The sequence below is a fragment of the Pongo pygmaeus genome, chromosome 23, assembly GCF_028885625.2.
Source record: "Pongo pygmaeus isolate AG05252 chromosome 23, NHGRI_mPonPyg2-v2.0_pri, whole genome shotgun sequence".
Taxonomy (NCBI): Eukaryota; Metazoa; Chordata; class Mammalia; order Primates; family Hominidae; genus Pongo; species Pongo pygmaeus.
Genome location: NC_085931.1, coordinates 17605341 through 17618227, shown reverse-complemented (window position 1 = coordinate 17618227; position 12887 = coordinate 17605341).

Below are 12887 nucleotides of genomic sequence, written 5' to 3'. Positions count from 1 at the left end.
AAGACTGTTTCCAAATTGCCCAATCAGAACAGCGGTTCAGCTCTGTGAAATGAATGTACACACCCCAAAGAAAATTCTCAGAAAACTTCTGTTTAGTTTTTATGTGAACATATTTCCTTTTTCACCATGGGTCTCAAAGCACTCCAAATATCCACTTGCAGATTCTACAAAAAGAGTGTTTCCAATCTGCTCAATCAAAACAAATGTTCAACCCTGTGAGATGAAAGCACACATCCCAAAGAAGTTTCTTAGAAACCTTCTACCTAGTTTTTTGTGTAGATATTTCGTATTTCAAAATAGGCCTCAAAGTGCTCAGAAGTATACCCTTGCAGGTGCTACAAAAAAGAGTGTTTCCAAACAGCTCAATCAAAAGAAAGGTTTAACTATCTGAGATGAATGCACACATTACAAACAAGTTTCTCAGAATGCTGCTGTCTAGTTTTTCTGAGAAGCCATTTCCTTTTCACTGTAGGCCTCAGTCTGCTCACTAATAGCCCTCTGTAGATACTATAAAAAGACTCTTTCCAAACTATTCAATCAAAATAAAGGTTCAAATCTGTGAGATGAAAGCCCAGGTCACAAAGAAGTTTCTCAGAAAGTTTCTGTCTAGTTTTTATGTGAAGATATTTCCTATTTCACCTTAGGCCTCAAAGGGATCAAATATATCCCTTTTCAGATTCTACAAAAAAAAGTTTCCGAACTGCTTCATCAAAAGAAAGGTTCAACTCTGTGAGATGAATGCACACATAAAAAATTAATTTCTCAGAATGCTTCTGTGCTGTTTTTATGTGAAGATATTACTTTTTCAACATAGGTCTCAAACCGCGAACAAATATTCCTTTGCTCATTGCACAAAAAGTATGTTTCCACACTGCTCAATGAACAGAAAGGTTCAACTCAGTGAGAGGAATGCAAACATCACAGTTTTCTCAAAATGCTTCTGTCTAGGTTTTATGTGAAGATATTTACTTTCTCACCATAGGGCTCAAACCGCTCACATATCTCCCTTTGCAGATTCTACAAAATGACTTGTTGCCAAACTGCTCAATGAAAAGGAAGGTCCAAATTTGAGAAGAAAGCAAGCATCAAAAAGAAGTTTCTCAGGAAGTTTCTGTCTAGTTTTTATCTGCAGATCCGTTTGCAGGTTCCACAAAAGGAGTGTTTCCAAACTGCTCAATCAAAAGAGAGGTTCATCTCTGTGAGATGAAAGCACACAGCACAAAGAAGATTTTCAGAAAGCTTCTGTCTAGTTTTTATGTGAAGATATTTCCTATTTCACCATAGACCTCAATGGGCTCACAAATATCCCTTTGCAGATTCTACAAAAGGGCTCTTTCCGAACTGCTCAATCCAAGGAAAGTTTCAATCCTGTGACATGAATGCACACATCACAAAGGGGTTTCTCAGAATGCTTCTGTCTTTTTTTTATGTGAAGAAATTTCCTGTTCACCATAGGCCTAAATTGCTGCAAATATCTATTTGCAGATTGTACAAAAAGACTGTTTCCAACCTGCTCAATCAAAAGAAAAGCTCAACACTTGAGATGAAAGCACATATCACAAAGAAGTTTTTCCGAAAGCTTCTGTCTGGTTTTTATGTGAAGATATTCCCTATTTCACCATAGGCCTGAAAGGGCTCACAAATATCCTTTCACATATTCTGCAAAAAGACTATCTCCAAACTGCTCAATCAAAAGAGAGATTCAAATATGTGTGATGAATGCACACAACACAAAGAAGTTTCTCAGAATTCTTTTGTCTAGTTTTTATGTGAAGATATTTCTCTTTCACCATAGGCCTCAAATGGCTCAGAAATATCCCTTTGCAGATTGTACAAAAAGAATGTTTCCAAACTGCTCAACAAAAAGAAAGTTTCAGCACTGTGAGATGAATGCACACATCACAAAGAAGTTTCTCAGAAAGCTTCTGTTTAGCTTTCATGTGAAGATTTTTCCTTTTTCACCATAGACCTCAATGGGCTCAGAAATGTCCCTTTGGAAATTCTACAAAAGGACTTTTTAGAAAACTGCTCAATCCAAAGAAAGGCTCAACTCTGTGTGATGAACACATACGTCTCAAAGAAGTTTCTCACAATGGATCTGTCGAGTTTTTTTGAGAAGATATATCCTTTTTAACCATAGGCTGTAAACTGCTCATGAATATCCCTCTGCAGATACTATAAAAAGACTGTTTCCAAACTGCTGCATCCAAAGAAATGTTCAACTCTGTGAGATGAATACACCCATCACAAAGAAGTTTCGCAGAATGCTCCTATCTGGTTTTTATGTGAAGGTATTTCCGTTTTCACCATAGGCCTCAGAGTGCTCCAAATATCCATTTACAGACTCTACAGAAAGAGTGTTTCTAAACTGGTCATTCAAAACAAAGGTTCAACTCGGTGAGATGAAAGCACGCATCACAAAGTAGTTTCTCAGAAAGCTTCTGTCTAGTTTTTATGTGAAGATATTTCCTATTTCACTGTAGGCCATAAAGGGCTCACAAATATTTTCTGCAGATTGTTCAAAAAGATTGTTTTCAAACTGATCAATCCAAAGAAAGTTTCAACTCTGCGAGATGAATGGACACGTCACAAAGAAGTTTCTCAGAAAGCATCTGTGCAGTTTTTATGTGAAGTTATTTCTTTTTCACCCTACGCCTCAGTAGGCTCAGAAATATCCCTTTGCAGATTCTAAAAAAGGACTGTTTCCAAACTGCTCAATCTAATGAAAGTTTCACCTCTGTAAGTTGAATGTACACTCACAGAGAAGCTTCCCAGAATGCTTTTGTCTAGTTTTATGTGAAGGTATTTCCTTTTTCACCATAGGCCTAAAACTGCTCACAAATATCCCTCTGCAGATACAACAAAAGGACTGTTTCCAATCTGCTATATCAAAAGATAGGCTCAGCAACATGAAATGAATGCACACGTCACAAAGAAGATTTTCAGAATGTTTCTGTCTAGTTTTAATGTGAAGATGTTTACTTTTCACCATAGGTCTCAAAGCATTCCAAACATCCATTTGCAGATTCCACAAAAAGACTCCTTCCAAACTGCTCTTTCAAAAGAAAGGTTCAACTCTGTGAGATGAAAGCTCACATCACAAAGAAGTTTCTCAGAAAGCTTCTGTCTAGTTTTTATGTGAGGATATTTCCTATTTTGCCACAGGCCTCAATAGACTCACAAATATCCCTTTCAGATTCTACAAAAACCGTGTTTCCGAACTGCTCAATGAAAAGTAAGTTTCAACTCTGTGAGATGAATGCAGAAATAAAAAAGAAGTTTCTCATAATACTTCTGTCTGATTTTTTTGTGAAGATATTACTTTTTCACTGTAGGCCTCAAACCGCTCAGAAATATCTCTTTGCAGATTGTACAGAAAGACTGTTTCAAAACTGTTCAATGAAAAGAAAGATTTATCTCTGTGAGATGAATGCACACATAAAAAAGGAGTTTCTCAGAATGCTTCTGTCTCATTTTTATGTGAAGATATTCCCTTTTTCACTATAGTCCTTAAACCGCTCACAATTCTCTCCCTGCAGTTACTACAAAAAGACTGTTTCCAAACTGCTCCATGAAAACAAACGTTCAATTCTGAGAGATGAATGAACCCATCACAAAGAAGTTTCTTAGAATGATTCTGTCTAGTTTTTATGTGAAGAAAATTCATTTTCAAAATAGGAATAAAATGGCTCTGAAATATCCATTTGCAGATTGCACAAAAAGACAGTTTCCAATCTGTTGAATCTAAAGAAAGCTTCAGCTCTGTGATTTGAATCCACGCATCACAAAGAAAGTTCTCAGAAAGCTCCTTTTTAGTGTTTTTGTGAAGATAATTGCTTTTTTACCATAGGCCTAAAAGCACTGAAAATATTCATTAGTGGATTCTACAAAAATACTGTTTCCAAACTGTTCAATCGAAAGAAAAGTTCGACTCTTTGAGATGAAAGCATACGTCACAAAGCATTTTCTCAGAAAGATGCTGATAAGGTTTGATGTGAAGGTATTTCCTATTTCTTCATAGGCTGTAAGAGCTCACAAAAATCCGTTTGCATATTCTAAAAAAAGAATTTTTTCAACCTGCTCATACAAAACAAATGTTCAACTCCGTGAGATAAGAGCACATATCAGAAAGAAGCTTATCAGAATGCTTCTGTCTAGTTTTTATGAGAAGATTTTCTTTTATTATTATCATTACTACACTATAGGTTTATGGTACACGTGAACAATGTGCAGGTAAAATGTGGAATGGAACAGAGTTGAATGCAGAATGGAATGTCAAATGGAATGGAATCAAAAGTGGAATGGAATGGAAAGGAAAGGAATGTGGAATGGAATGTGGAATGTAATGCGAAATGGAATGTGGAAAGGAATGTAATGGAATGTGGAATGGAATGTGGAATGGAACGGAATGGAGTGTGTAAAGGAATGGAATGGAATGTGGAATGGAATGGAATTGAAAGGAATGTGGACAGGAATGGAAAGGAATGGAATGCAATGTGGATTGGAATGGAATAGAAAGTGGAATGGAATGTGGAATGGAAGGGAATGGAATGTGGAATTCAATTGAATTGAATGGAATGTGGATAGGAATGTAATGGAATGGAATGGAATGTGGATTGGAATGGAATGGAATGTGGAATGGAATGTGGAATGCAATGTGGAATGGAATGGAATCGATTGTGCAATGGAAAGTGGAATGGAATTGAGTGAGGGATGGCATGGAATGGAATGAAATGGAATTTTGATTGGAATGTGGAATGAAATGGAATGGAATATGGAATGGAACATGAAATCGAATGGAATAGAATTCGGAATGCAACAAGGAAAGTAATGGAATGGTACATGGAATGGAACGTGGAATGCAATGGAATGGAACGTGGTTTGGAAGTTGGAATGTAACATGTAATGTAACCTAGAATGGAATGTGGAATGGAATATGGAATTCAATGGAAAGGAAAGTGGAATGGAATGGAATGGAATGGAATGGAATGTGAAATGTTATGTAATGTAATGTTGAATGGAATGTGGAAAGGAATGGAATGCGGAAAGGAACGTGAAACGCAATGGAATTTACCACGGAATGGAATGGAATGGAAAGTGGAATGGAATAGAATAGAATGTGGAATGGAATGGAATAGAATGTGTAATGGAATGTGGAATTAAATGGAATGGAAAGTGCAATGGAATGGAATGGAATGTGGAACAGAATGTGGAAAGGAAAGGAATGGAATGTGGAATTGAACATCGAATGGAATTTAATGGAATGTGGCATGGAATGTGGCATGGAATGCAATGGAATGTGGAATGGAATGGAATAGAATGTGGAATGGAAGGGAATGAAATGTGGATTGGAATTTGGAATGGAATTCAATGGAATGTGAAATGGAATGTGGCATGGAATGGAATGGAATGTGGAATGGAATGGAATGGAATGTGGAATGGAAGGGAATGGAATGGAATGGAATGTCGAATGGAATGTAATGGAATGTGGAATGGAAGGGAATGGAATGGAATGGAACGAGTAATGGAAAGGAAAGGAATGTGGAATGGAACATGGAATTGAAGGGAAAGGAACGTGGAATGGAATGGAATGGAACGCGGAATGGAATGGAATGTGAAAAGAATTTTTATTTGTAATGAAGAATGGAATGTGGAATGGAAAGGAATGCAATATGGAATGGAATGGAATGGAATGTGGAATGGCCTGGAATGCAATGTGGATTGGAATGGGGAATGGAATGTGGAATGGAACGTGGAATGGAATGGAATGTGAAATGGAATGTGGAATGGAAAGTGGAAAGGAATTGAATGTGGACTGGATTGTGGAATGGAATCTGGAATGGAAATTGGAATGGATTGTTGAAGGGAATGTGGAACGTAATGTGGAATGGAATGTGGAATGGAATGTGGAATGGAATGCAATGGAATATGGAATGAAATTTGGAATTGAATGGAATGGAATTTGGGATGGAATGTGTAATGGAATGTGATATGGAATGTGAAATGGAATGGAATGGAATGTGTAATGGAATGTAGAATGGAACGTGGAATAGAACATGGAATAGAATGAGGAATGGAATGGAATGAAAAGTGGAATGGAATCTGGAATGGAACGTGGAATTCAATGTGGAATGGAACGAGAAATGGAAATTGGATTGGAACGGAAAGAAACGTGGAATTGAACTTGAAATGGAATGTGGAATGGAATGGAAAGAAATGTGGAACCGTATGAAATGGAATGTGGAATGGAATGGAATGTGTACTATAATGGTATGGAATGGAATGTGGAAAGGAATGGAATGGAATCGAATGTGGACTGGAATGGTGTGGAATGGAATGGAACGGAATGTGGAATTGAATGGAAAAGAATGTTGAATGGAATGGAACGGAATGTGCAATAGAATGTGGAACGGAATGGAAATGAATGTGGAAAGGAACGTATTTGAATGTGGAATGGAATGGAATGGAATGTGGAATGGAATGTGGAATGGAATGGAATGCATTGTGGAATGGAACTTGGAATGGAATGTGCATTGGAACGTGGAACAGAATGGAATGTGCAATGGAATGTGGAAGGGAACGTGGAATGGAATGGAATGTGCAATGGATTGTGGAATGGAATTTGGAATGGAATGTGGAATGGATTGTGGAATGGAATGTGGAATGGAAAGTGGAATGGAATGGAAGGTAATATGGAAAGGAATGTGAAATGGAATGGAATGGAAGGTGAAATGGAATGTGGAATTGAATGGAATGTAATGTGCAATGGAATGTGGAATGTAATAGAATGGAATGTGTAATGGAATATGGAATGGAATGGAATGGAATGGAATCTGGAATGGAATGTGGAATGGATTGGAATGTGGAAATCAATGTGGAATGGAATGGAATGGAATATGGAATGGAATGTGGAATGCATTGGAATGCAAAGTGGACTGGAACTTGGAAAGAAATATGCACTGGAACATGGAAAGGAATGGAATGTGCAATGGAATGTGGAAGAGAACGTGGAATGGAATGGAATGTGCAATGGATTGTGGAATAGAATTTGGAATGGAATGTGGAATGGATTGTGGAATGGAATGTGGAATGGAAAGTGGAATGGAATGGAATGGAATATGGAATGGAATGTGAAATGAATGGAATGTAATGTGGCATGCAATGTGGAATTAAATGGAATGGAATGTAAAATGGAATTTGGAATGGAATGTGCAATGGAATGTTGAATGTAATGGACTGGAATGTGTAATTTAACGGAATGGAATGTGTAATGGAATGTGGAATAGAATTTGAAATTGAATGTGGAATGGATCATGGAATGGAACATGGAATGCAGTGGCATGGAACGTGGAAGGGAAAGTGGAATGGAACATGGCATAGAACATCGAATGGAAAGTGGAATGGAATGGAATGCAACGTGGAATGGAAATGAATGGAACTTGGAATGGCACGGAAAGGAATGTGGAATTGAATGGAATGTAATGTTGAATGAAATGGAATGCTTTGTGGAATGGTAAAGAATTTAATGGAATGTAGATAGGAATTTAATGGAATGTAAAGTAATGTGGATTGAATGGAATGGAATATGGAATGGAATGTGGAATGGAAGGGAATGAAATGTGGAATTCTATGGAATTGAATGGAATGTGGACAGGAATGGAATGGAATGGAATGGAATGTGTATAGGAATGGAATGGAATGTGGAATGGAATGTGGAATGCAATGTGGAATGGAATGGAATCAAATGTTGAATGCAATGTGAATGGTATGAACTGTGGAATGTCATGGAATGGAATGAAATGGAATTTGGAATGGAATGTGGAATGGAATGGAATGGAACATAGAAACGAATGCAACGGAATGTGGAATGGAATGCGGAATAGAATGGAATGGAACGTGTAATGGAAAGTGGAATGGAATGGAATGCATTGAGGAATGGAAAGTGGAATGGACTGGAATGGAACGCAGAATGGAACGTGGAATGCAAAGTGGAATGGAATGTGGAATGGAATGTGGAATGTGGACTGGATTGGAATGGAATGCGGAATGGAATGGAATGGAATGGAATATGGAAAGGAATGGAATGAAACGTGAAATGCAATGGAATGTAGAGGAGAATGTGGAATGCAATGGAATGCAATGTGGAATGGAATGTGGAATGGAATGGAATGGAATGAGGAAAAGAATGGAATGGAATGGAAAGTGGAATGGAATGGATTGGAATAGAATGTGGAATGCAGTGGAATGGAATGGAATGGAATGGAATGTGAAATGGAACGGAATGCAATGTGGGGTGGAAAAGAATGGAATGTGGAGAGGAATGGACTGGAATGTGGGATGGAATGGAATGGGTAATGGAATGGAATAGAAGGTGAAATGGAATGTGGAATTGAATGGAATGTAATGTGCAATGGAATGTGGAATGTAATGGAATGGAATGTGTAATGGAATATGAAATGGAATGGAATGGAATCTGGAATTGAACGTGGAATGGATTGGAATGTGGAAATCAACGTGGAATGGAATGGAATGGAATGTGGAATGGAATGTGGAATGCATGGGAATGCAATGTTGAATGGTACTTGGAAAGGAATATGCACTGGAACATGGAAAGGAATGGAATGTGGAATGGAATGTGGAAGGGAACGTGGAATGGAATGGAATGTGCAATGGATTGTGGAATAGAATTTGGAATGGAATGTGGAATAATTGTGGAATGGAATGTGGAATGGAAAGTGGAATGGAATGGAATGGAATATGGAATGGAATGTGAAATGAATGGAATGGAATGTGGCATGCAATGTGGAATTAAATGGAATGGAATGTAAAATGGAATGTGGAATGGAATGTGCATTGGAATGTGGAATGTAATGGACTGGAATGTGTAATTTAAGGGAATGGAATGTGTAATGGAATGTGGATTAGATTTCGAATTGAATGTGGAATGGATCATGGAATGGAACATGGAATGGAATGGCATGGAACGTGGAAGGGAAAGTGGAATGGAACTTGGCATACAACATCGAATGGAAAGTGGAATGGAATGGAACAGAAAGTGGAATGCAAATGAATGGAACTTGGAATGGCATGGAAAGGAATGTGGAATTGAATGGAATGTAATGTTGAATGAAATGGAATGCTTTGTGGAATGGTATAGAATTGAATGGAATGTTGATAGGAATTTAATGGAATGTAAACGAATGTGGATTGAATGGAATGGAATATGGAATGGAATGTGGAACAGAAGGGAATGAAATGTGGAATTGTATGGAATTCAAAGGAATGTGGACAGGAATGGAATGGAATGGAATGGAATGTGTATAGGAATGGAATGGAATGTGGAATGTAATGTGGAATGCAATGTGGAATGGAATGGAATCAAATGTTGAATGCAATGTGAATGGTATGGACTCTGGAATGGCATGGAATGGAATGAAATGGAATTTGGAATGGAATGTGGAAAGGAATGGAATGGAACGTAGAAATGAATGCAATGGAATGTGGAATGGAATGCGGAATGGAATGGAATGGAACGTGTAATGAAAAGTGGAATGGAATGGAATGCAACGAGGAATGGAAAGTGGAATGGACTGGAATGGAACGCAGAATGGAACGTGGAATGCAAACTAGAATGGAATGTGGAATGGAATGGAATGGAATGGAATATGGAAAGGAATGAAATGAAACGTGAAATGAAATGGAATGTGGAAGAGAATGTGGAATGCAACGGGATGCAATGTGGAATGGAATGTGGAATGGAATGGAATGGAATGTGGAAAAGAATGGAATGGAATGGAAAGTGGAATGGAATGGATTGGAATAGAATGTGGAATGCAGTGGAATGGACTGGAATGGAATGGGTAATGGAATGGAATGGAATGGAAGGTGGAATCAAATGGAATGGAACAAGGGAAGGAATTTGGAATGGAATGCAATGGAAAGGGAAGGAATGGAATGCAATGGAATGAAACTTGGAATGGAAAGTGGAATGCAATGGAATGCAATGTGGAATGGAATCTGGAATGGAATGGTATGTGGACTGGAATGGAATGTAACGGAATGTGGAATGGAATGGAATGGAATGGGGAAATGGAATGTTGATTGTAATGGAATGGAACGTAGAATGGAATGGAATGCAATGGTATGTGGAACGTAATGTGGAATGGAATGGAATGGAATGTGGAAATGGAATATTGATGGTAATATAGTGGAATGTAGAATTGAAAGGAATGCAATGGAATGTGGAACGGAATGGAATGGAATGGAAAGTGGCATGGAACGGAATGGTATGTTTAATGCAATGTGCAATGGAATGCAATGGAATGTGAAATGGAATGTGGCATGAAATGGGATGGAATGTGGAATGGAATGGAGTGGAATGCAGAATGGAACTGAATGGAATGTGGAATGGAAAGTGGATTGCAATGCAATGGAATGTGGAAAGGAATAAGTTATGGAATGGAATGGAATGTGGAATGGAAGGGAATGGAATGGAATGGAACGCGTAATGGAATGGAATGGAATGTGGAATGGAACATGGATTGGAATGGAAAGGAACGTGGAACGGAATGGAATGGAACACGGAATGGAATGGAATGTGGAATGGATTGTGGATAGGAATGTGAAATGGAATGTGGAATGGAATCTGGAATTAAATGGAATGGAATGTGGAATGGAATGCAATGGAATGATATGGAATGTGGAATGGAATGGAATGGAATGGAAACAAATGGAATGAAATGTGGAATGGAATATGGAATGTAATGCGGAGTGGAATGTGGAATGGAAAGTTATGGAATGTGGAAAGAAATGTGGAATGGAATGGAAGAAGGAATGGTATGTGGAATGGAAGGGAATGTGGAATTGAATGGAATGGAATATGGAATGAAAAGTGGAATGGAAAGGAATGGAAGGTAGAATAGAATGTGGAATGAAATGGATTGGAATGTGGAATGGAATGGAATGGAATGTGGAATCGAACGTGGAATGGAATGGAATGTTGAATGAAATATGGAATGGAATGGAATGAAATGTGGAATGGTATGGAATGGAATGCGGAAAGGGTTCGCATGGAATGGAATGTGTACTATACTGGAATGGAATGGAATGTGGAATGGAATGGAGTGGAATGGAATGTGGACTTGAATGGAAAGGAATGGAATGGAAGGGAAAGTGAAATTGAGTGGAATGAAATGTTGAATGGAATGGACTGGAATGTGGAATGGAATGTGGAATGGAATGGAATTGATTGTGGAATGGAATGGATTTGAATGTGGAATGGAATGGAATGGAATATGGAATAGAATGTAATGGAATATATGATGGATTGGAATGGAAAATGGAATGGAAAGGAATGCAATGGAATGTGGAATGGAATGGAATGGAATGTGGAACGGAAAGGAATGGAATGGAAGGTGGACTGGAATGGAATGGAATGGAGTGGAAATTGGAATGGAATGGAATGGAATGTGGAATGCCATGGAATGGAATGTTGAATGGAAAATGCAACGAAATTGAAAGAAATGGAATGTAGAATGGATTGGAATGGAATGTGGAATGGAATGGAATGTGGAATGGAATGTGGAAAGGAAAGTGGAATGGAATGGAATGGAATGGAATGGAATGTGAAATGGAATGGAATGGAATGTGGAATGGAATGGAATGTGGAATTAAATGGAATGGAATATGGAAAGGAAGGTGGAATGGAATGGAATGGAATGGAATGTGGAATGGAAGGGAATGGAATGTGAAATCGAATGTGGAATGGAATGGAATGGAATGGAATGGAATAAAATGTGGGATGGAATGGTTAGGAATGTGGAATGGAACGTGGAATGGAATGTGCAAAGGAATGGAATGGAATACGGAATGGAACATGGAATAGAATGGAGCAGAATGTGTAATGGAATAGAATTTGGAATGCAATGGAATGGAACGTGGAAAAGAATGATGAATTGAATCGAATGTAATGGAATGTGAAATGGAATGGAATGGAATGTGGAATGCAATGGAATGCAATATGCAATGGAATGTGGAATGGAACGGAATGGAAAGTGGAGTGCAATGGAATGGAATGTCGAATGGAATGTGCAATGGAAAGCAAAGGAAAGGAAGGAATGAGGAATGGAATGGAATGGAATGTGTAATGGAATCGAATAGAAGGTGGAATGGAATGGAATATGGAATGGAATGAGTTATGAAATGTGGAAAGGAATGAGTTATTGATTGAGGAATGGAATGTGGCATGGAACTTGGAATGGAAAGTGGAATGGATCATTGAATGGATCGTGGAATGGATCATGGAATGGAACGTGGAATGGAACGTGGAATGCAACGTGGAATGGAATGGAATGGAATGTGTATTGTAATGTGGAAAGAAATGGATTGGAATTGAGTGGAATGTGGAATGGAAGGGAATGTAAGGTGGAAAGGAATGGAATGGAAGGTGGAATGGAATGGAATTGAACGTGGAATGCAATTGACTGGAACGTAGAATGGAATGTGGATGTGGAATGCAATGGAATGTGGAACGGAAGGGAATGGGGTGTAACGGAGTATGGAACGTAATGGATTGGAATATGGACTGGAATGCAGAATGGAATGGAATAGAATGTGGAAAGGAATGTTGAAATGAATGGAATGCAAAGTGCAATAGAATGGAATGTGGAACAGAATGTCGAATGCAATGGAATGAAATGTTCACTGGAATGAGGAATGGAATATGGAATGGAATGGAATGAAATGTGTAATGGAATATGGAATGGAATATTTAATGCAATGTGGAATGCAAGGTGGAATGGAATGGAATGTAAAGTGGAATCGAATGGAATGGAATGTGGAATGGAAGGTGGATGGAATGGAATGGAATGTGGAATGGAATGGAATGG